This window comes from Cyprinodon variegatus, unplaced genomic scaffold, assembly GCF_000732505.1.
Source record: "Cyprinodon variegatus isolate N-32 unplaced genomic scaffold, C_variegatus-1.0 Scaffold36, whole genome shotgun sequence".
NCBI classification, from domain to species: Eukaryota; Metazoa; Chordata; class Actinopteri; order Cyprinodontiformes; family Cyprinodontidae; genus Cyprinodon; species Cyprinodon variegatus.
In genome coordinates, this window is record NW_015150489.1 from 1,369,911 (window position 1) to 1,375,156 (window position 5,246).

At 39.6% G+C, this 5,246-nt stretch overlaps 1 protein-coding gene across 1 annotated transcript in view; it reads right to left on the reverse strand.

The window, feature by feature from the left end:
* LOC107104573 (janus kinase and microtubule-interacting protein 2-like) overlaps positions 1–4,483 on the reverse strand; it is a 49,291-nt gene extending 44,808 nt beyond the window's left edge. The window contains 1 exon segment of the mRNA XM_015404592.1: positions 4,326–4,483. The gene's annotated coding sequence lies outside the window, so the exon portion shown is untranslated.
* Between the last annotated feature and the right edge of the window lie 763 nt (positions 4,484–5,246).

The window sequence follows — 5,246 nt, forward strand, 5'->3', positions numbered from 1 at the left end:
CATCCATCCATCCATCCATCCATCCATCCATCCATCCATCCATCCATCCATCCATCCATCCATCTTCTTCCCGCTTATCCGGGGTCGGGTCGCGGTGGTAGCAGCTTCAGTAGGGGGGTCCAGACGTCCCTCTCCTCAGCCAATTTGGCCAGCTCCTCCGGGGGAATCCCAAGGCGCCCCCAGGCCAGCCGAGAAACATAGTCCCTCCAGCATGTCCTGGGTCTCCCCCTGGGCCTCCTCCCAGTGGGACGTGCCTGGAACACCTCACCAGAGAGACGCCCAGGAGGCATCCTAATCAGATGCCCGAGCCACCTCAGCTGGCTCCTCTCGATGTGGAGGAGCAGCGGCTCTACTCTGATCCCCCCCCGGATGAGTGAGCTCCTCACCCTATCTCTAAGGGAGAGCCCAGACACACTACAGGGAAAACTCATTTCAGCCGCTTGTATCCGGGATCTCATTCTTTCGGTCATGACCCAAAGCTCATGACCATAGATGAGGGTAGGAATGTAGATCGACCGGTAAATCGAGAGCTTTGCTTTTTGGCTCAGCTCTCTCTTCACCACAACAGACCGGTACAGCAGACGCCGCACCAATCTGCTTATCGATCTCCCGCTCCATCTTCCCCTCATTCGATTGATCGCTAGGCGGATTGTGCTAAACATATTATTGCAATCTCTAAATTTTCTAAAACAAGACACAAACACATGCCCATGTGGCAATAAAGGCTGGACCAACTGTCTCATCCATCTACATCTTTCCAGCTCTCCCTGTTATGTATAGCTTTTTTTTTTTCAAGCAAAAAACTAACATTTCAGGACTACAGTACTTAGATTCCTGTTAATCCTGGTTATGCAACTGTATGTATCAGCTAAGGTTCTGCAGACTAAGAGAAGCATTTCCCCTCAAATTAAATGATCAATTTAAGTTTAATCAGTCTGGGACAGTGTTATGATGTAACATGGTTCTAAGTCTTATAACACACTCATCCACAGTCAGCGATTTGATTTTTGAATTACTTTTTAGTTTGAGCCAAGAAGGACTTTTGTAATCATTTGCCATCACAATTTTAAAACAGTATTTAAGCAGAGCTCAGTTAACATAACAGGATTGGGCATAAAAAGTCCTTGGGTTAAATAAATGCTTTAAAGTTTGAATTTGCCTTATTTTTTGGTCACTCTTACATTTTGCAGCTGTTAATTGTCAATAAAACTTTAAATGCATCTTTAATCTAATGTGCAAAAGATGTAGTGGGGGTTCAAATCCTGCAGCTCATCAGTGTTCAGAAATATTAATTATAAAATAGTTTATGTTAAATATCATGTAAAAGTTTTCAATATAATTTTATCCACCATTATTCTTTCCATTCCAATTTTCATTGTTTATAACCATTACAGTAAAGCTGGAATGAAAATATTTATGTATGACTCATGGATTCTATATGTAGTGTTTCACATGTATTTGACAGAAACTAAATGAAACGCACACAAAAGATGATTGGAACACCCATGTATAAACTAAAATACTCATGGTTTTGTTTTTAAAACTGCACCATGTTTGTCCTTCATTTAGATTCTGTCAAGGTATATATATTTATTTTTTTTGAAAGGACAAAACTTTTGAAAGAAAATTACAGGACAAGTTCTGACTAATTTAAATGAATCTGGTTGGTTACCTATATTAAAGTATGTTATAAACCAAAATTGCAGCAGGTATGGAAGAAAAACAGCTGAAATTTAACATCAAGGTCCAATTAATAAAATGCTGTGAAACGATGTGTCCCTCAAAGTGACCCTAAACATTATCCCACTGCATAGAGTACTCCCATCTAGCCTGTCCCCCACTAGTTGCTGAAAACTGCATCACAACTGGAGATATTCTGTGGAACTGTGAAACCATAAGGAACATACACAACAATTAAAATCTTATGAAAATGCTGCAAATATACTTGACTTTTCTGAACACATTATCCCTCTTTTTACTGGTAAATGCTGTGTATTCTATAGAAGTGCTTTTTAACATGTTCTTAAATTTCCCTTTTATTATATCGATCCATCCATCCCTCCATCCATCTCTTCTGGATACAGATAAATGGAAAGGAATGTATGGTTTTCATAACATCAGCAACAAAATGCTTATACCATTAGAAATAGCAAATGATTCATTAATAAAATTAATTAAGTTAACTGTCTTTCATTATATACATAGGCGGAGGCGTTTTTTTTTATTTAAATGGCATGGATTTATATAACTCATTTGAAGTTTTACCTACCAACCAATAATTACTTTTGCAAGGCAACTTGTTTTTCCCTATGAGCCCTATGTGAGCGTATGGTTCACCATCCAGGGTGCCATTCTGTCTGATGGCAGCATTAGCTCTTCCAGAGAAAAAGGTTTCGGTCAACTGCCGCTAAGCTTCTGATGACAATGCATTGTTATATTTAACCACCTATGTGTGAAATATTAATTTAAGGACATAAAAGTAAAGAATTAAAGTTATATTGTGTGATCTATCTCTCTGGTTGTTCGAAAATTATATGTTTTTATCACCGGTTTATTACGGTTTTAATACTGCGCCATGTTTATTTTTAAGAATTGCTCTGAAAAAATACATTTATCTGAAGTGATACACAAAGATATAGTAACAATATGAAAATAAATCCTACAATCAAAATCAGAGAAAAAAAGAGCATTAATTAATCATTTTTATCTATTTTTGAGTAACTCTACATTAGTTGTTTTCAATGAGGTACAAAATGCTACTCATAATAACAACACAAACAACATTTTGCCCCATATGGGTTATTTCACTATTTCTTTCGGAATCCTGGACTGCGTTTGCTTATTTTTACTTCAAAATATTAAATACTTAAAATGGTCAAGAATATATTGAAAAATCAACAGTAAAAATATCAGAAGGTAAAAACTCGAATCATTTAATTGTGACTTAAAATGGAGCCTAGGCGGAACTTCAACTGAAAAAACTGATTACTCGCCTTCATCCGCCTACGACAGCCAATCAGCTTTGAACCACACCTTAACGAAAGCCAATCGGTATCCAAAGTTCATCTTAAAAGGCCTCCGAATTGCAACTTGTCTGCTACTAGTGCGCAGGCGGTGGTAGCACTGTGTGACTTCATTCAGATGACCCCATTTCAACCCACCTCCAGCCCCTCCTCCACCATCATAGCTAAAACTTCCTCAGAGTATAATTCCTCCCGGACTCTTACTGCGTCTCATTTTAACCGGCCATGTTGAGCCTGGTTCTGCCAGAGGTTTCTTCCAAACAGGGAGTTTTTTCTCTCCACTGTCGCCTAATGCTTGCTTACAGACTGACCAACTTCATCTATCTCCACTCCACCATCAGTACCAGGCCTGGGGTAATAACAGCCCTATTCTTTACTCCTTTTCCTGCATATCTATCAAAATCCAGCGCTGTTTCCTGCCGAGGTCAAAGTAATTGTATCAATTAATTTCTTCTAATTGTCTTTTCTCTCAGTGTGAGTTTTTTTCAGATTGAAACAGGAAGTAATTCAGGGGGCAGGGTGGAAATACTTTAAAATTGCAAAAAAATAAAATAAAATAAAAACATATGGAGTTATCAACTATACTGTATATAATATTAATGCTACTTTCTAATCAAACAGGGTTCAGTATAATCTATAAGGTTTAAATTAATTGCAGCCCATATTTCTGATGAAACTATATTAAAAAATGAAATAAATAAATCATAATTTCTTCCCTCTCATAGCACCTCGATGTGGATGAAGGCTCAGCTGAGAGCGCAGGCCCTGCCAGCCCACTGTGGACCATCACGTCTTGCAGCATCACTGCAGCATCTTCTCCAATGATGGTCACTAATGTGTTGTAACAGAAGCACCGAGCGCACAGGATGTTACAAATCACAACTCAAACTGACGTTAATCCGGATTATCTTAACATCAGACACCTGATAACAGTCCAACATCCTACCTGCACGACAGATTCTGATGTTATCATCAAATGCATGCAAATATGGAAACAGGATCGAAGCCTGAGCTTCAGTTGTCTGCCAAAAAAAAAAACCAGAAGCACAGAGGATGGATCCCAGCAGCATCTTTAAAGCCCAGCCGGTGTAGGCCAGGCTCCGATCAGCAGCCGCTGCAGGGCCAAATAACACCGCTTATGTTACGATGCATGGCAGTGACAGCTACCCGGATATTACCGAAGCTTTCTCTGTGAATAACATCCCCGCTGCTATATCTCCATCTAGGCCCGCTATCCTGACTGTTTACTCCCACGATGATAATACAAACAGCGAGAATAACGCAGCGCTTCCACGGACTCACCTCGGAGCGACTCCTCATCAGCTGTGGGATCCTAACGACAATCAAAGCCCGTAGATGCCATCTTATCTTTATATAAATTCAAATCGGCTTCCACCGTCTGGATGAGTAGCAGCAGGAGCAGCAGCAGCAGCAGCAGCCTACAATGAAGCAGTGATGGCCGGTGGTGATGATGCTGGGAGCCCCGCCCTCCTCTGCATGCAGCCACAATGAGCTCACGGTGAAAAGAGGCGCTTCTCCTCCATAGAAACGTCCTTCTTCAGAGCATCCTCACACTCTAAATATGTATTTTTCATTTGGAAAGCTTTTAAAGTGTAGTGATTCATCAAGCTGGTTCATTTCAATAGTTCCATTAGGAAAAAAATAATCACATCAAACGCTTAGGCCTGTACTACGGAAGAGGATTAGGGCCGCTGAAAAAAAAAATTAAAAAGATAACTGATTTTTAAAAATTATTTCAGTTTAATATGGGAAAAAAGTCAGAATTTTAGCTTTAATCTCAGAATTCGGACTTTAATCTCAGAATTATGTCTTTAATCTCAGAATTCTGACTTTAATCTCAAAATTTTGACTTTAATCTCAGAATTCTGACTTTAATCTCAGAATTCTGACTTTAATCTCACAATTAAATAAGATTTAAAAATCAGTTAACTTTTTTTTTTTTTCAGTGGCCCTAATCCTCTTCCGTACAATATTAATTTTGACTGTTATGACTTAAAAGCAAGAAAATTGGAAAATTCAGTTTATCACTAAATTACGCAGACTGGAAGATGGCCTGGAAGATGGCCTTATTTTCTGTCTCGCTTCCGTCCTTGCTGGGGTCGCGAGGGGTGCTGGTGCTTATCTCCAGCTGTTAATGGGCGAAAGGCACGGTACACCCTGGACAGGTTGCCAGTCCATCGTGAGGCAAGACAGAGAGAAACA